General features: G+C 48.7%; 1 protein-coding gene across 5 annotated transcripts in view; it reads left to right on the top strand.

The window, feature by feature from the left end:
• Positions 1 to 9,468: 9,468 nt before the first annotated feature.
• Positions 9,469 to 26,245, top strand: part of SLC1A6 (solute carrier family 1 member 6) — a 35,842-nt gene continuing 19,065 nt past the window's right edge. For 4 of the 5 annotated variants that reach the window (XM_074809057.1, XM_074809058.1, XM_074809054.1 and 1 more), the window contains exons 1-2: positions 9,469 to 9,592; positions 20,384 to 20,548. The gene's annotated coding sequence lies outside the window, so the exon portion shown is untranslated. Of the gene's footprint in view, positions 9,593 to 20,383; positions 20,549 to 25,354; positions 25,494 to 26,245 lie in introns of those variants that run through there. The other variant, XM_074809056.1, reaches the window with a different exon arrangement.

Raw genomic sequence — 26,245 nt, 5'->3', positions numbered from 1 at the left:
ACAAGGTAAAATACTTGGTACAGTGAGGATCAATAGGTCCTACCAATGGATTGATTCATGAGTGAAGCAACTCACATGCTCAACGCGCTGCAGAACTGAACCTGGCATAAAAACAAGGGAATATTGGGGGGTTACTCAGCATTTCCAGGAAGTCCAACTGCAGTTTGAGGAGGAAAAGGCTGAGGGGAGACCTCATCACTCTATACAACTACCTGAAAGGACGTTGTAGAGAGGTTGGTGCTGGTCTCTTCTCCCAGGGAATTAGTGACAGAACAAGAGGGAACGGCTTGAAACTGCAACAGGGGAGGTTCAGACTGGACATGAGGAAAAAATGTTTCCCAGCAAGAGTGGTCAGAGAGTGGAATAGGCTGCCCAGGGAGGGGGTGGAGTCCCCATCCCTGGGTGTGTTTAAGGGCCGTTTGGATGAGCTGTTGGGGGATGTGGGGTAGGGGAGAACTTTGTAGAGTCGGGCTGATGGTTGGACTCGATGATCCCGAGGGTCTTTTCCAACCTGAATGATTCTGTGATTCTGCAGACCCTGTGACAGCATGGGGCAATGCACCACTGACACGAAGGGGAATATTTTTGTGTTAATTGCTTTGCATGGAACAAACAGCCTAGCGGAGTGAAACTCTAGAATTTAAATTTCCTGCACACAGCTCTGATCATCCATCCAGGCATCGCTCATGGCTCAGCTCCGAAGAGCACCCTGGTCTCCAGGGGCCACCGAGTAGCTCGCTCCTCTGGCTGTGGCGTGATCAGCACCCACTAGATGGTGGTCTAGGACAAGGAGGAGGCTTCCCAGGCCCGGAGAGCAGAGGGCCAGCTTTCCAGGAGGGGCTGAAGGGATGTGCCAAAACACAGGACCTGTGGGCACAGTCCTAAAAACGCCATGGGGGGATCACTGAAGCTGCCTTCCGGAGAAAAACTGAGGTTTTCTGTCGGAGGAAGCAAGCTGTGGCGCTCCAAGTTGTGGCTCACTTCCAGCAAAGTGCACGTGTGTAAGGGTGACTAAGCCCACTCACACAAAAAAAAAGCCTTAGACAGCTTCATAGTCTCCAGTTCACATCTCTAATTGACTCGCAAGGTGAATGCTGCTCCTGAACTTTGACCCTCCAGGCACAGGACTCAATGTGCTGGTGGTCCTCATAGCTCTGTGGGGGTTCTGCATGATGATAGAGCCTGAAAGCGTGAGCAAAGCTTGCAGTAATTTAGGGACTGAATTAAAAGGCTTAGAAATCTCACTCACCTCCGTGCATCACTGGGAGACCCTGGCAGTTTGAGCCAGTGCTTGGCACAACAGAATCACAGAATCATCCAGGTTGGAAAGGACCTTGAACATCATCTAGTCCAACCGTTAACCCAGCACTGACAGTTCCCAACTCCACCAGATCCCTCAGTGCTATGTCAACCCACCTCTTGAACACCTCCAGGGATGGGGACTCCACCACCTCCCTGGGCAGCCCATTCCAACACCTGACTACCCGTTCTGTAAAGAAATACTTCCTAAGAGCCAGTCTAAACCTTCCCTGGTGCAACTTGAGGCCATTCCCTCTTGTCCTATCACTTGTTACTTGGTTAAAGAGACTCATCCCCCCTCTCTGCACCCTCCTTTCAGGGAGTTGTAGAGGGCCATGAGGTCTCCCCTCAGCCTCCTCTTCTCCAGACTAAACCCCCCCAGTTCCCTCAGCCGCTCCTCACACAACATGTGCTCCAGACCCTGCACCAGCTTCATTGCCCAACCTAAGAGCTGAAGTGCAAACAGCACCTTCCTCTGCAGCCAGCACAGCATGCGAGAAAAACCGGGGTTTTACACCCATTCTCTGACAGGGCTGGAGAACACTTTTTTCCTAGGACTTTGGTTTCTTGAAGTGCTTTCCTAAGGTGGTGGAGCAGTACTGGCATATGGACCAGTGAGGTGATGAATCTCCATCCTTGGAGAGTTTCAAATTCAACTGGACCAAATCCAACTGAGTACCCTGATCTGACTTTGAAGCCAGCCTTGTTTCAAGCACCAAGTTAAAGTACAAAATCTCCTGCCCTACCTATACCTTTCTGTGATTCTGTGATATATTTGATCTCTCTCATTCTTAAAAGACTGTCTGAAATGAGCTGTGCAGGTAGAGGACATGGACAGTTATAACTGCAACTGCCTGTCCATCAGAATCAACACGCAAAGACATGTAAGGCCACATCTGTGGTGTTGGATACATGCACACAGTCGAGCCTCCAGAGACCAGCAGCTGATTTTTACTGGAGCATTCCTCCTTCTGAACATAACCACTAGATGGGGAAGCAAGCACTTATTTTTCACAATTTCTGACTGAAAAATTTCACTTCCTTGGTTTTGGCTGTGCTCATACAATTCACTGTGTTCTTGCCTCTCTGGTTAGCATCTCTAAATGGCTACTTGCTCTGGTACCCTGTGCTGTAGCACTGGACCGCAGGATTTCAGCCTACTTAATTTAGAGGTGCTGCACTAGACCTCAAAAGAAAGGCCATAAATCTGGAGGTGTATAGGGCATGGGCTCAGGCTGTATAGCAGGCGGGTGGCTCTTCCAGAAAGATGATTTAACAGACAAGTCTGTGGACACACCTGCAAACAGTCAATACCTTTGGTCTCCTCTGTCTTCTTTACCACCATGATGTTTTTAAAGATTCTCCAGCAGTCTGGAACATTTTTGCCTGTAACAAAAGCAGCCAAGGCTTGTCTTGGCTTCAAAATCTAGCAGTGAAAATATATAATCAAAACCAATTGGGAAAATTAGAAATATAGACTGTGGACATTCAAAACTGTAGTGTATATTAAGGAGGAAATAACAGCTTTGGGGTGTGGTGCTGATGTGTCTCATAATCAGCGTCTGTCCCTAAGGATGTTGCTACTTGGGGTTATCAGCTACCATGACTTTTGCCACAACAATTTTGTAATTAGGCAGTTAGAATGCTTTCTTGGGAAATCACTGATTACATGAATTCCGATTTTTATTCTAAATGGCACCTTCCTAGATTTGAGATGTCAGAGAAGAATCTGAAGTAAGCAGAGCTGAGGCACACAGACAAAGGCATCTGGCTAAGGACCTTTCCAGAGGGGCCCTGTGTGTTCAGCTCTGAGTCCAGCTCAGGGTAGGTATTTGGTCCCCTGGCCATGCTGAGCAGAGCACTCTACCTTTGTCAACCAGGGCACTATATCTACCTTAACCACCAGCTACAGCAACCCTGACCCCTCTCAGGGCCTGCCCTGGGCAGCTGCAAGTCAGCACAGGCTTCCCATGTGCTTCTGCCTTCCTGGAATTAACCCAGACACACTCCACCCTGGTTAACACCCCTGTGCAGTTTAGCCCCTGGGAGGCATCGGCATGGACACAGCAACTTTCTGCTCAGCCGAAGTGCACGGGCTGGGCATGTGTTCTCACACCAGACAGCATGGTTGGGGCACTGGAGAGGCTGAGGTCAGGGTGTGGGGGGAAGATCCCAAGGTCCTGGGATGGCAGCACGCCTGCTCTCGGTTCTCAAATCAACATTCTTTATGGGCATGGGAGAGGGAAGGTGCAGAGGGGCCAAAGAGGTTGTCTGAAGTCTGCTCCTGTCACTGCTTACACCAGCACATCTGACCTCCAGGAAGATTATAGGAGGCACTGCCCAAGAGACATCACACTGGAGAAGCTACGGGGAAACATCAGTGTACCAGAGCTGTGCAGGAAAAGGATATGGTCAGTAATGATGGATCCCTGCAGTGACACAAGATGAGCAACAAACTCTTACCTCACTGACAAGTTGGACTATTCCATCACCCTACCCCTAAAACTTTACTCTGGGGCCAATCAGGGGCATAGCAGCAACATACCACCGGGGATAACGCAGGCACCTTGCACTGACCAGGGTGGATGACACCAAATATTCCTGGCCAAAACACACACTGTGCTCCTGGACTGGACAGTGGGAAGTTAAGAGACCCGTGACACCGCGTTTGCCACCTCTGCCAGAAAACAGCACCGTTGGGGGAGCTGAAGGGGATGACCCTCTGCAACCTGCCCCTGCAAGGAGGGGTCTGCAGCCATAAGAATAGGGGTCATTGCACCTGAGTGCAAGCACAGCTTTTTGCACTCCTGTCTGGGACCCAGAGCGAGGAGAGTGTTTGTAACTACAGAGACTGATTCTGGAGCAGAGATGCCATTATCTCAGCTGTTCAGTAAATATCAGCTACCCATGTTATTAAAGCGACATGCTTTACATAGCAGCGCCCATGGGTGCAGCACTCCTTCCTCCCAAAGCCACACATGCAGTCGGGTGTCACTTCACATGCTGGAGATGAACTCTCTCACCTGTTTATCTGAGTCTGTTTCCTTCTACATCATGTCTGCTGGGTGCCACCTGGAATTAAAGAAAGGTCAGTCACTTTTTTCCAAGCTGAGCGCTAGCATGAGGACTCGTGCTGATGAAGTGCCGGGGTGGATGACACAAGTTTTCAGTTGCGAGGTGTATGCGGAGGAGGCAACTGTCTCTACAACAAAAAGATTTCCTGATAGATGAAAACATGGATTTTGATGTGAACAAACCCAAAGAGAACATGCTTTTGCTGATCCTTTTAACAAAAGACTTTCAGAACTTTTAAATTTCAATATAAACATGGCCAAAACGTACTATCAGACTCCTTCCTCAGTTTTGCAAAACAACCTTACATTGAGTTTCACAGCAATGCTCTGTACAAATCCAGTATCAATCTCCAGTAGTCAAACTTTTCTTGTTTTAAAACAGTAGAAGTGAGCATCTTTTACAAAGGGTATTCAGATCATTGTTGCCATTCATCTGATGGGGATGGTGAGGCACAAATAGGTCCTTCAAGGTCCAAGCAGATCAGAGCCACATCAGATGCGTTTATGAAAGCTGATGTAGAGTTGGTCCATGCTACTGATATTTGCTTAACTCTAGAACCAGAAAGGAGATGCCTCAAGCGGAAAATCAGGTGTGTAAGATGCAGGGCAATGGTGGACCATACCCAGGCACTGTTCTCTGCAAAGCAGCGTTGCTGACTGCCTTATACCTCACTGGCCTAAAATAATTAGAAGTACAAAGCTGCTGAATAACTGAGCCATCCCTTCCTTGCTAATAGTGTCATCCAGATGGAGGTACGAGGGCTGCAAATGATGTGGCTGTGAGGAAGGCAGGCTATGAAAAGTGCAGAGTAACTGTGGCAGGTTGCCTCATCGGCTGTCACCCAGCTGAGGTCAGGTCTGTGGAAACTGGTTCCTGCAAATTAGCTGAGAAGCAATTAAGAATGGTGATCTCCCACCGCCTCTCTAGAGTTACAACAAATTCATTCCACCTGTCCTTCACATCCTTCTTTTTCTTGGTGCCTCTGTGATACAAAGTATAGCAAAAGTCAGACAAATTAGTGTATAATGGACACAAAAAAATCCTCGCTTTCTTTACGTGTCCTGCTGAGACGACTGCGGGAGATTTTGAGAATTAGCACATTCCTGAGTCTCGCTGGTTTATTACCGGATCATCACTGTGGTCTGTAAGAGGCACTACTGCAAAAAAGTATCCTAAGGAGATCTGAAATGCTGCCAGGAAGCATACTAAAGCAAGCTTTCAGTTCTAATCACCATTCCTAAGAGGCTTTGCTTTGAGTTCTGCATCCCCGTTTGGGTACTACAGACTTCAGCAAAGATATGGAACATCTGGAGAGCCGAGAGAAGGCAAGAGCTGGAAAACATCACCCATGAGGAAAGATGGATGAATTTGCAATTGTTCAGTCAAACTGGGATCATCTCAGTGGCTTCCCCAGTAGAAAGTCCATAGTGTACAAATCAGTGCTTGCATTTCTTCATCTGTGGGTGTTCAGTGTTGCGAAATCAGTGCTGCAGGCATCTGCCAGCCCTGCGTCAATTTTCTCTTCCGGCTCTTCTTTACCACATAGTATCTACATAAACTGGGTTGGACCCAACAAGGGACCCAGAGCACTCACGGCTTGCAATAGCCTGTTAAGTAGATTACACCCCTAAAACCCTGCTGAGATGGGGCAGAGCCCTGAATCCAGATCTTCTACAGCTCTTGTGAATGCATTCATTGCAGAGCGAGTGGGCACTTCCAAACTTGCCTTTGTAAGAACTGGATTTATCACTGCCTATGAACAAAACAGTAAGATATTTATTATTTTGGCAGGGGAAAAAAAGATAAATCATTTATCTGTAAAGCTGTTTCTCAAAGGCATATTACAATAAAGGTGATTTTTCTGTTGAAACAATGCTGGCATCTTAGACTATTCTTGCATTTTTCTAAGGTGACCATTCACTGTAGATATGGAAATGGTCATTCCTACACTGGGAGAAAAGGAACATTTGCTGAAAAGCATTTATGCACACAGCAGCACCCTGTGATACTGGGCATGGGAGTCTGTGCTGCGGCTGCTGGCTGTAGAGCCCATGTTCACCCTGTTGCACAGGACGCTCAGCTGGAGGTCAGATGTGCTGTCTGTCTTCCCCATGACCTGCTGCACAGCAAGACCTTTCTAGAAGGATCCCACCACAGCCTTCAGTGAGGCCTTTGTTGTGCCAAGGCAGCCCGAGCTAAGGGAAGTGGTCAATCCCTTGAAAGAAAAATAAGCAACACCCTCATATGTTGGTATGTGGGATATTTAAGCACCACACAAAGGAGCATCACCTGAGTGGTCCAGGAGTGCATTCCCGGGAAGGCAGCGTGTCTGCAGGGTGTCACACAGCATCATGCACAAGCAGCCACGTGGTGGCTTGATAAGGACATAGAGTGTATCATCAGCAGGTTCGCAGATGACACCAAGTTAAGCAGGAGTGTCAACCTGCATGAGGATAGGGAGGCTCTACAGAGAGACTTGGACAGGTTGGATCGGTGGCCAACGTCAACGGGATGAGCTTCAACAAGGCCAAGTGCCAGGTCCTGCACTTGGGCCACAACAACCCCCTGCATGGCTACAGGCTCGGGGAGGGGTGGCTGGAGCTGTGTGGAAGAGAAGGATCTGGGGGTTCTAATTGACAAGCAGCTGAACATGAGCCAGCAGTGCGGCCAGGTGGCCAAGAAAGCCAACGGCATCCTGGCTTGGATTAGAAATAGTGTGACCAGCAGAAGCAGGGAGGTGATAGTCCCCCTGGCCACACTTGGAGTGTTGTGTCCAGTTTTGGGCACCTCAACACGAGAGAGATCTCGAGGTGCTGGAGCGGGTGCAGAGGAGGGCAACGAGCTGGGGAAGGGCCTGGAGAATAAATCCTGTGAGGAGCGATTGAAGGAGCTGGGACTGTTCAGTGTGAGGAGGAGAAGGTGAGGGGAGACTCATCACTCTCTACAGCTCCCTGAAAGGACGTTGTAGAGAGGTTGGTGCTGGTCTCTTCTCCCAGGGAATTAGTGACAGAACAAGAGGGAACGGCTTGAAACTGCAACAGGGGAGGGTCAGACTGGACATGAGGAAAAAATGTTTCACAGCAAGAGTGGTCAGAGAGTGGAATAGGCTGCCCAGGGAGGGGGTGGAGTCCCCACCCCTGGGGGTGTTTAAGGGCCGTTTGGATGAGCTGTTGGGGGATGTGGGGTAGGGGAGAACTTTGTAGAGTCGGGCTGATGGTTGGACTCGATGATCCCGAGGGTCTTTTCCAACCTGAATGATTCTGTGATTCTGTGAGCAGCTCTGCAGGAGGGTCAGCCTGGGCCAGCACACGGTAGCAAGCACGGCTTCAGCACTATCCCCGTGTTACAAGTCACAACTGTAATATTCAGGGCTTGGGACGAGCTCGTTTGGCCTTTCCCAGTGCATGATTGTGCACTCTGAGAAGGCCCTCCTGTGTTTTGACTTTGCAAATGGTTCATTTTTAATAGCAGACAGCATTAGTTATCAGTTGTAGTCACTTTTATCCCCAGGACAAGCTCTGTCTCCCTCAGCTCTCAGCATTGCAAGACCTGACTTCAGGCCTTCTGGCTCTTTTCTGCTTTTCCCCTCCAGCATCTCCTAGCAGCGAGTGAAGAAAGACTGAGCCCGGCCAGCACCTGCTCTCGCTGTGCTGCTCTCTGCGCTCTGTGCTCAGCCAGGAGACACCCACGTACCACTGCAGCTTGTCCTGGCCCCAGCCCCAGGCAGTGGCCAGGCTCTGGGGGGGTGGCAGCAAGGCCTCACACACAGCAGCCAGCAGAAGTCACAGGCACAAGAAGAAATAAGGAGCAAGCTGTGGATGTGATGCTTGTGGCTAACTGCTCCTCTCCAAATGATTTCTTTCCCTCTTCAAAAGGTTTGTGCATGCAGTTGGGAGTTTGCATATGCTGTCGTTCAACCGGAGCAGGCAGAGGTTGGTTCCTGAGCCAACCTGGGCTCGCCGCTGCCTCCCAAGCCCTCCACAGGCTTTACTCCAGGTCTGCAGCGTGAAGGTGTGGTGAGAACCCTGTAAAGGTAATACTCAGTTGCTGCTCAACTTTGCATGAAGGCTTTGTGATATCTACAGGAGATGCCAAATGTGGGCAGGACTCCTGATCCAGGGAAGCATTAAAGTCCACTAGAAAGACCAGGAAATACTCTTTATTTCTGGTTTTCAGAGATTTTGTGCCATTTCCCATTGTCACAGAAACAGGTGATGAGGGTATGGGATATCTCTAATATAGTTTGTTCTTACAAAGTTTATGCAAATCCAGGTTTTGTGAACAGAAGCTCACACACTTTGGACCTTTGAGAAGCAGCTTTACTTTTGGGCTTCATGTAAATAAAAGCAGGATAGTGACTGCGTCACTTCACTCAGTCTAGTCTTTCACATTTTCTACCACAGCTATGCAAGATACGTATTTTAAGCAGTACTCAAGAATTAATTTTTGTGCTAGATGCCTGGAAATGTTGGTTAGACTGTGCAAGCATCACTTCTTTAAATTTCAGTCTCTATTCTGATACTGTATTTTAAATTAGCTGACCTGGAAAATGCTAACGGACCTCCCCCATCAACTCTGTTTTGAGGCAATGTTTTAAACATGTGGATGAAACTTCTATGTGCATCTAAAAACCTGTGTAAGGGAAGTGTATCATGGAATTGAAGCCGTATTAAACAACCTTGTTACTGAGTACCTAAGTAAAATCCTCCAGAGAATGCTTCTTGCTGGTGCCTCTCTCCCCTTCTTGTCAGTGCCAGGAGCACGTTATCGCTGCAGGGTGGACATTTGGTCCCTTGGATAACTGTGGAGCCACTTGCTCTGCATTTCCTTGTGCCCCCCATGATCAGAAGCAGCGGGGTGCCTTGTGGCCAGTAACAAGTGAGGCACTCCACGTTCTAGGAGTTTGAGGGGGAGAAGTCTGAATAATGTTTGTTTCTTGATTTGCTGCTTAAATCCAAAGCTTTCTGTATTATTTCATGGCATCGTATCGCAAGGAAACCAGCAATAGTACATTCAAAGTGTGGAGCATAGTTTCCAGGATTTACAGCTGCGTAATTCCCATGGGATTTATTCCCATTGGTTAGCACTGGGTGTGTGCTGGTGACCTGAGTGACATTGTAGCACGAGTCTTTCTGCCCAGACACTCGCCACAGGCTTTTCTCACCTCCTAACAGGGGATTAAACAAACCTACAGCGAGCACAGCTGCAAATTCAGAAGGTAAGAGCGTGTGGGTGGGTGGAAATACACCAAGAAGAGGGAAAAATGTGAGCAAATAAGGCAGAGGGAGAGATGGGGGCTGGGAGCACATGAAAGCTTTCAGATCCTCAGCCAGTCGGGATTCCTGCGCTGTTGAAAGGCTAACGGTTATCGGTATTACTTTACCATTCATGGTTTGATAGTCTTTAAGTAAGAAGAGACCATTGTATGTTGCTTGACCAGTTTTACACAAGTTAGCAGGTTTTGAGTTAGTCTGGGGTGAGGAGAGGTTGTCTAGAGCTGATCACTTAGCAGACGTGCAAGGAGTGAAAGCATCAGAGGAACCCGTTTCTTGGGCTCAGCTTGGCAGAGCTGGAGAGGTCAGTTCTGCTGGCGTCCCCATTCTGGAGCCTCACCCTTCATGTCACTCTATTGGCTGTCAGCAGTGCTAAAAAAAAATATTATAAAGCAGAGCAAAGTAGGCAGGACCCTGTTCCAGAGCTACTTCTTACCACAGTGCTAAAAGAAGGCTGAGAAGATAGTGCAGGTATCCTGGCAAATGTGACACAATTCACGGGAGCAAAGCAGAGCAGCAGCCTGGCGAGCAGATAAACACACCGCTGGCAAGGTTTGCTTCCCAGGCACTTCAGCATGGTCTGCTGTGAAGAAGAAGAGTGGAATTTTCCAGCTGGTTAGTCAGACTGCATGTGCCACACTCCCAGCTCCCCACCGTGGCTGCTTGCAGATGCCCGTTTAGCTGCAGGCTATGAACTGTGAGATTTCTCAGGGGCTTCTCCTAGGTCAGGAACAATCACTGGAAAAGTAGATCAGAGAGCTCACAGAGGAGGTGGCCTGATAAGCGGGGAACGTGCCTTCCCTTTGGCTCAGTTTCTGTAATGAGCTGTGAGACAGTTTGCGTTGCCTCTGTTGACAGCGTGCAGCCAGCACCACTCCAAGCTTCTCCGTGCAAGGACTTGGGCCCTGCATGCCTGCCTGAGCTCAGCCTGACACCCCCAGGCGTGTGGGGCCACCACTTCACCCATCTGCTTTACGATCCATGGTTGGGGATGGGGAGAAAACTGGGAATTCATGAAGGATGCTGGGTAGTGGCAGAAGGGATCCCGTACGGTGTGGTTGCCCTTACCCAGCTGCGCTGCGTGCTGGCAAGGAACAGCCAGCTTGGAGCATCCTCCACGGGTACAAAGACCTTCTGAATCACAGCCCAGTGCTGTGTGAGCACGCCGCCTGCTTGTGTCAGGGAGACCCAGGCACCAAATCCCTGCAGTCTCGGTGGGTGAAGGGTGCCCAGCAGACCCTTCTGTAGCACTGAATGGGGCAAAACTATCACTGAAACACCAGCTCTGGAGAGCTGTTTGAAGGGAAGGTCATACTTCCCCCTGAAATACTTCAAAGTGATCAAAGATGTAACAGGAGGGGAAGCTCATGAAGCTCATAAAGCTCAACCTATTCAGCTGTTAATACGAAAGCTGGTTTATTGACTTAAGACTGCATTAATGTATTTACACCTATAAAAGAGTGATCTGGCAGAGATCTTGCTGACTGGACAAGATCCAGAGATAGGCAGATAGTTAAATACGACTCTTATATAAGATACCATTCTCTGACGACAAAGGCTGGTAGGCAAGGAGATGCATTTAAGATCACCTGCAGTCCTTAAGAGGAGATTCTGTATCTTTCTGATACAGTTTTCAGGAGATGCTCTACAGCAGGGAAGATGAGAAGATTCCTGCTGGATCTGGGAACCTCTGAGTTCTCCAGCTGGGGGTCTTATGGCAAGGCTCACCCCAAGGTGAACAGATGTTTGTCAAAATTAGAAGCCTAAGAAACATGACAGGAGGGTGTTTTAAAAACAGTGAAAGAAAGTCTCTCAAGAAGAGAGAGGTGGAACATGCTTTTCCTAGAGAAAACTTGAGAGAATGAAAGACAAAGTCCATCAGGAGTGGCTGAAAGTGGGGAATTCTGCAATTCAGTGAAAGAAAGCCAAGGGTGCAGATTTCCTCTAGAGCTCTGCTTTCTCTGAAGACCTGTAGTCTTGAATTCTTCTCCTTCCAGAAAACCATTGAATAACTGCACAGACTCCCAAGGGAAAGCAAATTGCAAAATCAAACCCCTGAAGTCAACACAACACTTGAGTCTGTAGACTAAGATCTCACTTGGGAGGAGAAGGGGAGGAACCACATGAATCTATGCTGAGGGAGGTGATGATTTGAGGGGGCATCTGCAGGAAACTTGGAGGTGATGCTGTCCTACTGACTGCTGAAGGATCATCCACCTTGACTAAGCTTTTCAGACGCCAGATTTCATTTGCATTTTAGCCTCTAAGGCTGTGACTGCAAGTGCTGTATGGATGAGTGTTTGCACATCTACATTGATTAAGCTACAGCCTCTTGGTGTATCAGTGTCCGTATTGCCACTAACATCAGTAAGTTCTGTTCAGCTCCTCTACAGCAGCAGCTGACTGCTTCTTCCTAATCATCACGCATCATTTCCAGGGTCAGGTAGACCCAGGCTTATATAATTTGCCTGGAATTGTGGTGAATTCATCACCACCAGAAGAGAGTAATGCAGGTTCAGAAATTTTTCTAAATAGTATATTCTACTTAAAAGAAAATTAATTAACACAGGGCTATTCCTGTCCTGAAAAAGGAGGTCAGACTAGATGATCACAATTGGTCCCTTTTGTCCTTGTAATACATATACACATATACAGCGTTGGGAGCGGTTGGAGAAGAGCACAATGCCGATGGTAATACCATGTGGAGAATGCCAAAGAAAATGGGCCAAGTTAAATTTGGACAAATATATCATCAGAGCAGCAGAAGTGAAGCATAGCCATCCTGTTTTCCCAGCTCAGAGAAGGCAGACTTAGCCTGCAGTAGTATCAAACCAAGCTAACTTGAAACAACAGTAAGGCTTTCTGACTTCCTCCAGTTTGTACAACTCACTAATGCAGGATGCCCAGAAGAAAGTCACATGCTGTTGTTGGAAAGGCATGCCAGCCATTCCCTTGAAGTAATTAATTGCCAGGCCAGACATTTCAGGTTATTAATATGAAGCAGGGTGTACATGAAGGTGCTGGATTGCAGCGTCTCATCCACAGAAACAAACCATGCTCAGAACAAAGAATTATTGTGTTCCCTAGAGTTTAGAGCCCGCGGCCAGGAAATATTGTTTACTATTTTTGTATTGCATGGCTACATAAAATTTGCAGTCAAACAATATAGTATGCCCTGCATGCAGCTCTGCAGCTTCCTCTCAACACAACTGCTCTTTCAGTCTTGGCCTTCCTTCTACCATGGCTGTCCTACAGGATGCCATCACCCCGCACTGAAGATAAAATTTCCCCCTCCATGGCTTCTCAGGGACCTGCCAACATCACTCAAGCTATTCCAGAGTAATTGCTTCCAACCTAATAACCTGTGTTTCCTGAGAGCCCAACTCTTATTCTGAAATTGGGTGGGATTCCCTTCTCTCCAACCATTCTTCATTGCCCCATCACCACCCAGCTGTGTGGGAAGCTGGGAAAGAGCAGCAGGAAAGAGCTGCTGGGGAGGGAACAGCGCAGAGAAAGGTCAAAGTAGGAAAAACTCTGTAAAGGTGAATATCACAGGCTCACTAGAGATAAGCCTGGGGGCAGCATGCCAATGTTTGAGGGATGGTGTGCTAGCAAGGTCCTTTGATCTGCCGTCTCAGTGGAGGTAGGGGATGGAGATCCATGCAGCAGCAAACGCACAAGAGTTATTGATGTGTTAGAAACCATGGAAGAGCCTGAGAATGGTCATGTAGGACTTAGGACTTCTCCTCCAGAAAGGTGGCAGGTTCAATAGCCCAACTGAAGTGCATCTACACCAATGCACACAGCGTGGGCAACAGACAGGAGGAGATGGAAACCATTGTGCAGCAGGAAAACTATGATATAGTTGCCATCATGGAAACATGCTGGGAAGACTCACACAGCTGGAGAGCTGCAATGGATGGCTATAAACTCTTGAGAAGGGATTGATCTTTAGTGTCCCTTCCAACCCAAACCACTCTATGATGGGCAAGGAAAGAGAGGTGATGGGGTAGCCCTGTGTGTTAGGGAGTGTTTTGATCATCTAGAGCTTAATGATGGTGACAGTAAGGTTGAGTGTTTATGGGTAAGAATCAGGGGGAAGGCCAACAAGGCAGATATCACGGTGGGAGTCTGTTACAGACCACCCAACCAGGATGAAGAGGCAGACAAACTATTCTATAAGCAGCTGGGAGAAGTCTCACCATTCCTAGCCCTTGTTCTCATGGGGGACTTCAACTTAGCAGATGTCTGCTGGAAATACAACACATGGGCCGAGGCCAATTGTATGAGGTTCAACAAGGCTCAGTGCTGGGTCCTGCACCTGGGTCACAACAACCCCACACAACGCTACAGGCTTGGGGCAGAGTGGCTGGAAAGATGCCCGGCAGAAAAGGACCTGGGGGTGTTGGTTGACAGTCGGCTGAACATGAGCCAGCAGTGTGCCCAGGTGGCCAAGAAGGCCAATGGCATCCTGGCTTGTATCAGCCATAGCGTGGCCAGCAGGGACAGGGGAGGGATCTGACCCCTGTGCTCGGCACTGGTGAGGCCGCCCCTCGATGAGTGGGTTCAGTTTTGGGTCCCTCACTCCAAAAAGGCCATTGAATGACTCGAGCGTGTCCAGAGAAGGGCAACGGAGCTGGTGCAGGGTCTGGAGCACAGGTCTGATGGGGAGCGGCTGAGGGACCTGGGGGGGTTTAGTGTGGAGAAGAGGAGGCTGAGGGGAGACCTCATGGCCCTCTACAACTCCCTGAAAGGAGGGTGCAGAGAGCTGGGGATGAGCCTCTTTAATCAAGTAATAAGCGATAGGACAAGAGGTAATGGCCTCAAGTTGTGCCAGGAAAGGTTTAGACTAGATATTAGGAAGCATTTCTTTACAGAATGAGTAGTTAGGCATTGAAATGGGCTGCCCAGGGAGGTGGTGGAGTCCCCATCCCTGGAGGTGTTCAAGAGGTGGGTTGACATAGCGCTGAGGGATCTGGTGTAGTTGGGATCTGTCAGTGCTGGGTTAACGGTTGGACTGGATGATCTTCAAGGTCCTTTCCAACCGAGATGATTCTGTGATTCTGTGATTCTGAGTGTTACGTGAGAGAACTTCCTAGTGCAAAAAGAAGCATCTCATAGTATGTGTAAAGAGTTGGTTAATAGTTAAAATGCCAATAGAGCATAGAAGAAACAGCTCTGGCACTTTGCTTTTATGACTGACCTACTGCAGAAGCAGAGAGTGATATTCCAGCCACCTCAACAAAGAACAAAAAGTCTGTGCTAATACACAACCAGGCAGCTGGTGGTTGATAGCATCCATGCTGGAACTCTACTGGCACACAGAAACTGCAACAGTGGACAAAGAGAGAGCTGCAAAACCTGGGAACATGAGAACTGGGGAAGCTGTTTGTGCTGTACAAAGCACAGCCAAGCACGGACCACAGGAGGCAGAGCAGTCGTGGGAAGGAAGGAAGGAAGGATAGATGCAGTGAAGAAAAGAAATTAAAAGAGTGCCACAGTGGTATTAGAACTGTGTCTGTGCTGCACAAGCCGTGGAAGAAAGCTGCGTTCTCAAGTCATGGGTAAATAAGGGTAGAGTTAAATGTACAAATACAATAAGGCAAGCCAAAAAAAAGGTCTTTAGAAAGAACTAGTTTATGACATGGAAACTAAATCAAGCCTCCTTAAAATACATTGGGCTGAACAACTGCTCAGGCAGTTTGTAGACCCAGTAGAAAAGCGTGGGGCTGGAAGGGAGAGTCAGAGGGGGGTTAGGGCAGGGAGAAAAACCTAAATGATCCCTCTCACCTATTGTCATGCCAGGGGAATCCAGGTGAGTTTCCACCAGGGAACCTCTCAGGGAGGGACAGGGGATTCATTCTCCAGTGGAAGTGTCAGTAAAGTTTGTTAAACAGTTTGACAAAATGCTGGTTTTAAGCCTTTAGGCACCACAGAGCAACCACCGTAGGCATCTGCAGTTCTCACGGGCTGGGCCTGCATAGGGATATACAGAGATTTCTAAAAAAAAAAGGTACAATACAAACGACACAAACTCCCAAAGCAGAACTCCTCCTAGAAGTGTGCAGCACAAGTTCCCTGGGCACCTGGGAGAAGCAGAGAGCGTGAGCTGGGATTCAAAATAGCTGAAACGTCTCAATCACATACACTCTCAGCAGAACCAAGGAGAAAATGAGGGCACTTTTGAACAACAGAAACTTCAGGAGCTCGCAAAAGTTTGTCTCACGCATCAGTTGAGACTACTTAGTCAAAAATTTGGGGTAATAATTTTTGTCATTGGATATACCATTTTTTTAACTACCACTTTCTTAGTTTCGTCATCCCATCAGAAATTCTAACCAAAATGGCCTGGCAGGTGCTGTCAGTGAGAACTGCATCACATGCTCTATCTCTTTTAGCCCTCCTGGCCCTGTTGTCCTTGGCCTTTGCTCTCCCTCCAGGCTGCATCAAGAATCTTGCACCATATCAGCTCAGCTACAGGGGGACACTGCAGAGTATCCTGAGAGTTGCAGTCTGTGCAAAGAAGTAAAAAAATTATGCGAGGCACTCACATGATGAAATATTACAGCTCAGGTCGGAGTAGATTTACATCAATCTGATCCAAACCAAAACATTTCTTTACATTTCTGAATTTTCCTGAAGTTCGTGTGTTGCAAGAGTTGAAATTTTGGCTTTTTGTTCCAAAATAGGGCAAAAATAAGTGTTGAAATAGCGGCATTTCCCATAGGAAGGAAATTCCATTATTTGAGCAGCTCTGTGAAACATGAAGGAGATTCATTTGCAGAAACTCTGCTAACTTGGAATGAAGGTCACAGCTGCATAATTGGACTCTGCTCCCTGGGCCAAGCAAGCAGTGCAGGATACAAAATTAATCCCAACCCCCAAATTAAGGTTACTGTAACAAGGAGAACAAGACTACAGAATTGCAAAATCCAGGGAAGGAAGGGCTGAAGGACTGTTTAACAAGAAAATCACATCCTTCCCCACGATGATTAGCAAGTGGGAATATCCCAGTGGCTTTCTTCGCTCCAGCAGAAAGCACCCACGTTCCTATGACACGTCTGGGTAAGGATGGTTCACGTGCATCCTCCTGGTCACCGCGTGTCCAGGTGACAGGGCTGCACACACTTACCCCTGCAATTCACAGGATCACAGGATCATCGAGGTTGGAAAGGACCTTGAAGCTCCTCCAGCCCCACCATGAACCTCACCCTGACCGTTCCCAACTCCACCAGATCCCTCAGCGCTGGGTCAACCCGACTCTTCAACCCCTCCAGGGATGGGGACTCCCCCCCTGCCCTGGGCAGCCCATTCCAACGCCCAACAGCCCCTTCTGCAAAGAAATCCTTCCTAAGAGCCAGTCTGACCCTGCCCTGGCGCAGCTTGAGGCCATTCCCTCTTGTCCTGGCGCTGGGTCCTTGGCTCAAGAGACTCATCCCCCCTCTCTGCACCCTCCTGTCAGGAAGTTGGAGAGGGCCAGGAGGTCTCCCCTTGCATTACAGCATGCTCTTTAATGTTTTGGGTTTTTTCAGCAGTTCAGACAAATTGAGCCCTTTCAAAAGGCCAATAGAGTAAGTGTTTCTTGGAAGACAGTGAAACCGTGCGACGGTGGACACAGCTGTCTGCTTGGGTTTTTCTAACCCAGCCCTGCAGCCTCAATGCCTCATCCAGCTTGTGTGCAGCAAACTCAATTTGCCATAGCTGCGTGCTAGCAGAGATTCACATGTGGGTTTTTTCCTTATCATCATATTAGAAATCAACACTTAGCCCATCTTTAGGTGTTTTGCTTTTTAAAGATCCAACAGAAAATCAATATCTTTCCTAAAAAACAAAGAGATGATAAAGAAGTATTTATTCTACTGGACCTGCAAACCTCTCTTTTAGACAAAAAAAAACCCTGTAAAAATCTGTCTCAAGAGTGTTTGCTCACACCTTCACTTGTTTAGGACTGAGGTCTTTCCAAGTTGGGCAGCGATACAGACTGAGGGCATGTTTAAAGAGAGAGTAGGTGCAAAACAAACCGCCCTGTCCCTATGTAACATTTTTAGTCTACTTGTGAGATTAGCCTAAACCATTTTGAAAGGTGCTTTGTGGAGAAAATCACGAGGGAGCTGGTATGGGAAAGCTGTTCCAGGCTGTTTCCCAACAAGCCCTTCCTTTATCTTCAAATGGCTGCGCAAGGATAGCAGCAGAAGACCCTTTACAAGGTGGCTAAGTGAAATGAGGGGCGGTTGTCGTGTCTTTTCTCATTGTCGTTCACAAGGGTGACACTGTGAGTTTCCTTTTTACCCGTTGTTGATAACTTACAGTATCGTGTCGCCTCTGTGCGATGTGGATGATCAAGCGTGCCTGGGGCACGTGTAGAAAAAGGAGAGACTTGGAGGAGTTCACTTATGGTGGTGTTTGTTCACCAAGGATTGCTCCACCCTGGAAAGACCACCTGGGCATCAGGCACCTCCATCCCAAGGGAGAAGAGCTCTTCACCTCCTCCATAGCTTCAGACTGCTCCTCTGTGTCTTATTTAATCACTGGAAATTGCCACAGGTGCAAGTTGAAATGAAACATGGAAACGGTTGCTGAAGGAGAAGGTTTAAGGCATTTGTCACTGTGAGTTTATGGCTAAAAAAGGCCTCAAGGTATTATTAACCTGGGGATTAAAAAACTGGGTAGGAATTAGTACAGGTTCTAGGAGCCAAGCTGAACTTCAGGCGTAAGAAGTGGAAAAGGACAATTACTCACTGTCAGCCAACCCTTCCTCCCCGAGGTAGATTCAGGGAGAAATGCGCAGCGGTTGAGGGATGGCCAAGCGCGTGGCAGCTCTGCCCCTCTCTGGGTAGTGTCAGAAATGCACTTGTCCAGGCAAAGAGCGCTCTGTGCTGCTGGCCACCTGAGCCTCCAGCAGACTAACAGTGAAGTCGGGTACCCTTCTGGAAGAAAAGCTGCTGGCTAAGCCACTGGGAGAAGCGGGGGCAGGAGGAGCAGGAGATGTCCCTTCTCTAGGACTGCCCCAGTGGCAGCAGAAGAGGCAAAGGAGATCCGCCGTGTCCCAGGCTGCGCTGCCACCATCCGCCTCCTTTTCCCTCTGTGGCTGGACTATCTCCCAGCCACATTTCTGCGGGAGTGTTTTGGGTGTGTGGTGCAGGCAGAGCACTGGAGTCTAGTCCCCATAACCAGAGACATTCATTTTGGAATAAAATTATCTTCTTGTGTAGCCCATTCCAATATATGCTTTGCTGGAAAGATGACTGAAACTTTGCAGGGTACAGGGCTTGGGTTTCCAGTCCCCAGCTGATACTTGCATGACCTAAGACCTCACTGAACTTGTGCAGCCTTCAGTAGGAAGATTAGTGCCATCTCCTCCGTTTACATCTGAGCAACCGAGTTGCGTGAAGACCAAGCACTTTGTCAGGTGAAGACTGTGTGTCCTTGTCTCCTGATTCAGCAATGGCCTGTGTCCGTGCTGATCTGGTTAAAACAAGGGAGAACGACAGAGATAGTCAAGACCCCGGGCTCCAAATGGCCTGTCCAGTGAAGTCCCATCTAATCACCATCCTGATTTACAGTTGGACTCAATGATCTTAAATGATTCTATGATTAATGTCTGCAAAAAGCCAGTTGGTTTTGGGAGCTGCTCGCTGTAACCTGGGCTGAGGAGGTCTAGCTCTCCTCTTCCCACAGAGTCTGATGGAGACATAGAGCTCAGGGGCATTTCAGTTCTAGGGCTCTGTCAGATGAGCCTGACTTTGGCTGTGACCTACCTACCCTTTGCTGGATGAGTTCAAACACTGGCGAGTTCTAGCTGCAGACACAACACATTGCTGTTGGTGTGCTGAAGCTGGAGCCCTGCACTGGTGCCACCTGAATTAAGGAGAAGGCTACTGTCAGGAAACAAGTGATATGTCCCCTGTGGGTCACGTATCTGTTAGGAATAGAAACAGAGGTTGTAACCCTGGTGCTGGGGTTTGGGTTTTGGACATAATTTTTCACTCTGCCCCGTTCAGAGGCCAGCACAGGCTGTGTGGTGCTCACACCTGCAACCCGACTTGTGTTTTTGGCATAGTGCGTTAACGGAAATTTTGAAATGCAGGACTTCTATCAAAGAAACTGCAGCAGGAATCAATATTTAAGACAGCGGAATTTTCATCTGCTTCCTTGAAAGCAGAATCTGGCTCCCTGACAGACTGTATTGCTAACGCATTTCCTTTGCACAATCAGTGAATTGATTCCTCCTTGTGACTTGCCCAATACACCAATGGGAGATCACAGCGATTCGGCTGAAGCACAGGAACTTGTCCATCCCCTCGGCTGGTCTGGACAAACACAGGGTCTCTGAGGTCGTGCTTACACAGGCTGGGCTGGTGAAGGACCTGCCCGTTCAGGGCATCCAGCTGTTGCTGCTGGATGGATTTCTGCAGGCAGCCACCCTCGGGGAAGGAACAGACTGAGGGGCAGGGGTGGGATGGGGATGAGATCTGCTTCTCATTTCACAGCTTGCCCTGCTCTCTGTTACTGCTAACGCTCTTTGCAGCTGGTGTGAGGAGGCAGAAGAAAGTGCAAAAACACTGGCAGTGTTAAATCCAGTATGGGCTATATGCAACATCATGGTGACAGGTGCTTTCTGTCCTCTGGTCTCCTGCAATCATCGAAGATTTTTTCAGTCTCCTCCTACATGCCACTCCCCCACCCCCTACTGCCATGTATCCTGAGCATATTACAGTCTTCCTTTCCTCTCTCAGGAGGTACTGCTCAGAGCTCTCTGCTAACGCTGTACCTTTCTAAGGAGAAAATCCTGCATCCTGCTTTTGAGCTTAAAGAATTAAAGAACAAAACAACTCAGAATAATCCCCCAAGACGAAAAAGACCCACTGCCGTTCCTGCTTGACGACCGGCACTTTCTCCAGGTGAGTGGTTTTGTCAGCAAATCTGAATGCATGAATACGAGCCGTGCCAGGTCCAGGGGCTGAAGCAGGACAGGAGGATGGCAGGAGATTTCCTTGGGCATATGCATGAGAGAGCAGCAGGGATAGCTCTCACCCTGCTTCAGGACAGGGGACTGCCCAGAGGGAAGTGCTTTACAAGTGGGAAATATGTTCTGAGCTGGAGTGAAATGCCTCGTGGGCAGCTAGAGAGAGACAACCTTATCACAGGACCTTAGCATGAGTAGAGAGCAATGGGGAGAGCGGCACTTGTCCTCCCAGTATCGGACTTAGGCCCCAAACCTGCTGATCACTTTGTCACTGTAGAGCTTAGCTGGGCTGAAATTCCTGCCCGTTGCAGATTCCTCTGCCCTTAGCTGGTGCTCTCTCACAGAGATGGGTCAGTGGCTGGGCCCTGGGCAGATTCGTTCTTCTCCTGGGTCCACTGTCACGGTAGGAGTTGGCTGGGAGGGAGCTGACTGCCAGGTAGTGAGTGGAAAATGGAGATGCCCTAGCACTTCACTGAACAGAAAGCCCTGCCAGGGGCTGCTATAGCAACACAAAGATTCACCCCAGTTGGGCTTGTGAACGGAAATTTTCAGCACAGGCACTTTGGCTACATTGCTTTTGGCTTGTACTGCCCTTCCCAAGGACAAGCAATGGGTCAGGCTGCAAAGGATCCAACAGCATGAGGGGTGAGGATGCCTCTAGCCAGGGCGTCTGTGAGCCCTCTCTATCCTGGTCCTCAGGACTGAAAAAAACCAGCTAATAGCACAGTGTCTGGATTCAATGCTCCTGGTCACAGGCACTGAGCTACTGAAGGGGGAAAGTGAGATGGGAGTGGAGACATCCACTCCTCCTTTGCCATCCTTGCAAAGACAGTCCCTTGCAAAGCACCTATTTTACTCAGCTGGCGGTGGAGGGGCTGTAGACTCTGGAGTGCCAATGATCTACCTAAAAGCAAGTAGGGCTTGATAGCTGCTAACTGCAATTTTCAGGCCACTGAGCAGAGTCCTGAGGGCAAAGCATGGCCCTTGAACAGCCTGGAACAGCCCTTCCTCGCAAGCACTGAGCCTTCCCTCCCGCCACGCAGGGATGGGCTATTTAACTTCTGCCCTCTCACTAGGTGACCCAGCACCAGAGCTGTCCACTTTGAAAAGACTAGTACAGCTTCCTCAGTGATCTCTTGCCTCGCCCCTCCGTATCTGCCTCGCTTGTGCAAAGCTCTTCCCAACCCCTTTCCTCCTGCAGAGATTCCTCCCTCTTCTCTCCCTTGGTGCTTCCCTGCTGCTACCTGTGGAGGCTTCCCGCCTTGAAAATCCTGCTGGTTTTGACGTTGAACATAATAGCAGAGTTTCCTTGGAGACAAGAGAAACAGTGGGCTGAAAAGTACTGATTATTTCATAGCGTCTGCCTGGCTTTCAGAAAAAAAAAAAAAAAATAGTCGCATCAGCAGAGGGAAGAGGGAGCCTGGGGTGGCCAGTGTCGAGGGAGGGATGCCTGACTCTGCCATGCGCCATCCCTTCAGCAGCGAGGCTTGCCCAGGTGCCACACTTTGTGCCCGTGGCAGTGGTGTGACCGTACCCGCTGTACTAAACACCTCTGCTTTGGGATTGTATTGCAACTCTTCCCCCAGTCCCTGGAGGCTGGGAAACCTGGGAGAGACTTTGCAGTGGGCATTTCTAATTTGGCTGACTTCTGTCAGTCCCGGGAGTAAACCTGACTAATTAGATTAACCCCTTTGTGTTCTTCTACACAGACATTAGCAATAGTGGGACACCGATGTAAAGCACCAGCATTTCAATCATTGTCTCCCATCCATTTGCTCCGAGCAGTGACAACTGGGTTTGTCCCAGCTGAGAGCCTGAACCCTCTGAAGACTGGAGCTCTCTGCTGTGTTGGCCACACAGTTTTGGGGTGGGTTATGTGATAATCAGCTGACATCTCTTGGACAGGTTAGCAAGCAGAAAGCCATGCCAGTGCGCTATACATACAGAGGGACTGGGGCACGGGCTGGCTGCTGATGGGAGAACAAAGTGCAGGGCAAGAATGCAGATAAAGTCTTTGCTTGAACCTTTTGTTTACTTTCTCCTACCCCACACACCATGGCAAGAGTGCTCTGTAATGCCATATGCTGCCAGTGGCCAGGACCTTCCTTGGCCCAGAGGAGTGTCTCACAGAGATTGACCAACAGCTCCCCCTCTGCTGAGACACCCCTGGGGTCCTGATGATCTGTCCAATAACCACAAACGGCACTTGGCCATTTCCATGAAGTAGCATTTTTCTGATTATCTTTCTGTGTGGTGCAAGAGTGCTGGGCAGGAGTTAGAGGGTGAGAGAAGAGTGGGGAACCATGGCCCTGTACTATGTGTAAGTCAGCTCCAAGACACTGCCAGGGATGGGGTGTGTCAGTGCTGTCTGAAAACTCCTGTCAAGCCTTGTCTCACAGCACATCAGCAGAAGATGGGGGGATCACAGCATGGATGAGGCTGGCAGGGACCTCTGGAGGTCATCTAGTCCAACCCGCCCTGCTCAAAGCAGGTCAACCACAGCTGGTTGCTCAGGACTGTGTCCAGTCAGCTTTTGAATATCTCCAGGGATGGAGACCCCACAACCTCTCTGGGCAAGCTGCTCCAGTGTTCAGTCTGCCTTACAGTTAAAAAGCCTTTCCTTATGCTTAAGAATAATTTTCTGCTACTTCAGTTTGTGTCCACCACCCCTCAGCTGGTCACTGGGCAACACTGAGAAGGGTCTGGCACTGTCTTCTTTACAGTCTCCCTTCAGTATACCTTGATAACATCCCCCTGAGATCTCCTGCAGGCTGAACAGTCCCAGCTCTCTCAGCCTTTCCTCATGAGAGATACTCCAGTCCCTTCATCTTTGCAGCCCTTCACTGGATTCTCCCCAGTGTGTCCATGTCTCTCTTGTACCGAGGAGCCCAGAACTGGACACAACACTCCAGGTGTGGCCTCACCAGCGCTGAGCAGAGCGGAAGGAGGGATCACCTCCCTCTGGCACAAACACAGCAGAGTTTCTGGACCCTGGTGCTGGTGCCACCCGGGACCTCCAGGGTCCCAGGGGTGAGGTACTGTACGGAGGCCCCAAGAGAAGGCTGAGCTGTTCATGGATTGCAAGTCTTTCGTTTCATCTGGATCATGTAGTCAAATGCATTTCCTCTTCACCCAGCACAGCCGAACTCTGACTGTTGCCTGGACAAAACCAGACCAAAGATCTTCTGCAGTTTCCCCTCATGCTCAGAAAGCTCAGAGCCCCATGACCCCAGAGGCTGCTGCATGTGACTGGGGTGAGGGCAGAGCTGTGTGCAGGCATGGAGTAGATTTATTCCCTGTGGTCCTAAATGTAGTTTCTGTTCCTGTTGTGAAGGAGTGCTAAGGCATGCAAAGCTCTGTTTGGACAGGGAGTTTCTCCCGCTGGTTACAAACATAACAGTGAGATGGGTTCTCTGTGGGCAGCACAAACTCTCTTCTCCCTGGCAGAAACTCAATGCATCACTGTTACTCAGAACTGACCTCCTCCGGCCAGCACCCCTGCCCTGACCTCTTGGGAGCTGTTTTCCACGCGGAACAGGGCCCTTTCTTAGCTACCTCTGCACACGCACATGCAGCCCATCTCCTCCAGCTCCCCCTGGAGCAAAAATTCCTTCAGCAAACAGCTTAAAATTTGCCCCAACAATTTCATTTTTTCTGTTGTTGTGACACAGTAATATCTAAGATGTGCATGTGGATTTCTGAGTGCTTAAAAAAAACCCATTTTGAGCGTTTAATGTTATTCCCCTCAAGCATAATTCATGCCTAGCAGTATTTAATGTCAAGAGTGCACATGGGGGCCAAAAGTATTCAATTTGTGACAAGGAGGTGCAAATCTGCCCTGGTGCTACCAGCTTAGCGCTCCAGAGAAACTGCCTCCTGGTAAAAGTGCAATGTCTAGCTCCTCTTTCCCTTCAGCCAGGATTTTATTACCTTTAAAACATGCTCATGGGAAGGTGCTGCGCAGTGGATGGTTTCAGCTTTTCTGATGTTGGCTGCTTTAGCAGAGACAAAGCATAAAGAGGAGGGGTGCTCCTCAACGTACAGTGCATCTCAGCTGATTCAGAGATTTCCTATTTTCTAGCTCTTTATAGGTCCTTAAGCACTATTCCCCTCCTCCCCCACTGCTGGAAATCTTCTCCCTGGGTAGATGGGAAGATAACCACACAAAACTCTGCAAAGAGCATGAAAAAACACAGTGCAGAAGTCTTCCTTCCCCATTTTTACTTTCACCATCTTCTGACTGATGTCCCTAAAATAGCCAAAATTCCACTCATTGCTAGGAACTAGGCATTAGTTTCGCAACACTGAACTTTCTTGCAAAATATCCTGTGCATCCTGGTCTAGCCTCGAAATTACCTACAAAAATGCTCTCTCAAATATCTCAGTGTTTCTGGCAGAGTGGAGCCTGGAGAAGCAGCCATGAATAGGAGAACCTTCCCCAAGAGAGCAAATCCACCTTCTTCCTCATGAGAAGGAAAATCCAAGCCATTGACAGACCATTAACCTGCAAGAGTATTTTGATGACTTACTGCAGCAGTCTGAGAACTTTCAGCTGATGCAATAGAGAATATTTACACAATTTCAGGCCAGTGATATGGAGGGAATGTGCTATGGAGGGAGCTGCTGTATTGCAAAATATGCAGATGGAGAAAGGGAGCAAGTCAGCAAGAGGGTGGGGACATCACAGCAGCAAGTTCTGCTGGTGAGTTCCTTCTGTGCAGTAAGTTTTGCTCTGAGAAGGCTGCTGAGCATATGGTGGAATATGGGATCTAATGACTAATCCTGAACTTTCCTGTATCAAAATAGAAATTTCATTTTGTTTGCACAAAAATACATTTTCCAGTGCACGTGGATGGGGAGACATCCGGAGGAAAGAGCAGGTGAGTCCCTTTATATGTGTGGGTTCTGCTCCCACCCTCCCTGTACAGGAATCCATGCCATTGCTGGGGTATGGTCCTAAGAAAGGCAAGGTTTGGAGGAGAGGTGAGTCTGCGTTTCCATACTCCTGGTTCAACATGGGTCTCCTCAGGTCACCACAGCAAATGGGAAGCCTGGTTTGTGTGTAGCAAACCTGTGCTGGGTGATTTCAGAGCATCAGGGTGATTGGTTTCACTGCACTAAAGAGATGGGAGCTTTGCATGCCAACGTGAGGTAGCACGTCACCTTACCAAGGTGTGTTGGGTTGTTCAATCAAGAGCGATTGGGAGTAAGAAAGAGAATCTTTGGGGTTTGAAACTTTCTTTGGTGGTTCTGATTTTCGAAGCGATTGCCTTCGGTGGTGATCCGTTCTGCTGCAGGAAGTTGCACTGCATCCCTGCTGACTAGAAGCTAGCCAATGTTATTTCAATCTTATAAAAGGGCATGAGAGAAGACCCAGGGGACTACAGACCTCTGGGTCTGACCTCAGTTCCTGCAAAAATTATGGAGAAGATTATACCGGTTACTATTGAAAGACATTTAAATAATAATGCAATCGTCAAAGGGAAAGTCTGTTTAACTAATCTGATATCCTTCTGTGATAAGGTCACCCACCCAGTGGATGAAGCAGTGGATGTAGTTTTTCTGGATTTTAGTAAAGCTTTCAATACTGTCCCTCACAGCATTCTTCCAGATGATTTGTCCAACCGTGGGG

The sequence above is a fragment of the Strix aluco genome, chromosome 29 (assembly GCF_031877795.1).
Source record: "Strix aluco isolate bStrAlu1 chromosome 29, bStrAlu1.hap1, whole genome shotgun sequence".
Lineage (NCBI taxonomy): Eukaryota > Metazoa > Chordata > Aves > Strigiformes > Strigidae > Strix > Strix aluco.
Note: the sequence above shows the minus strand (reverse complement) of the source record. Positions and strands in the feature narration are given on the sequence as shown.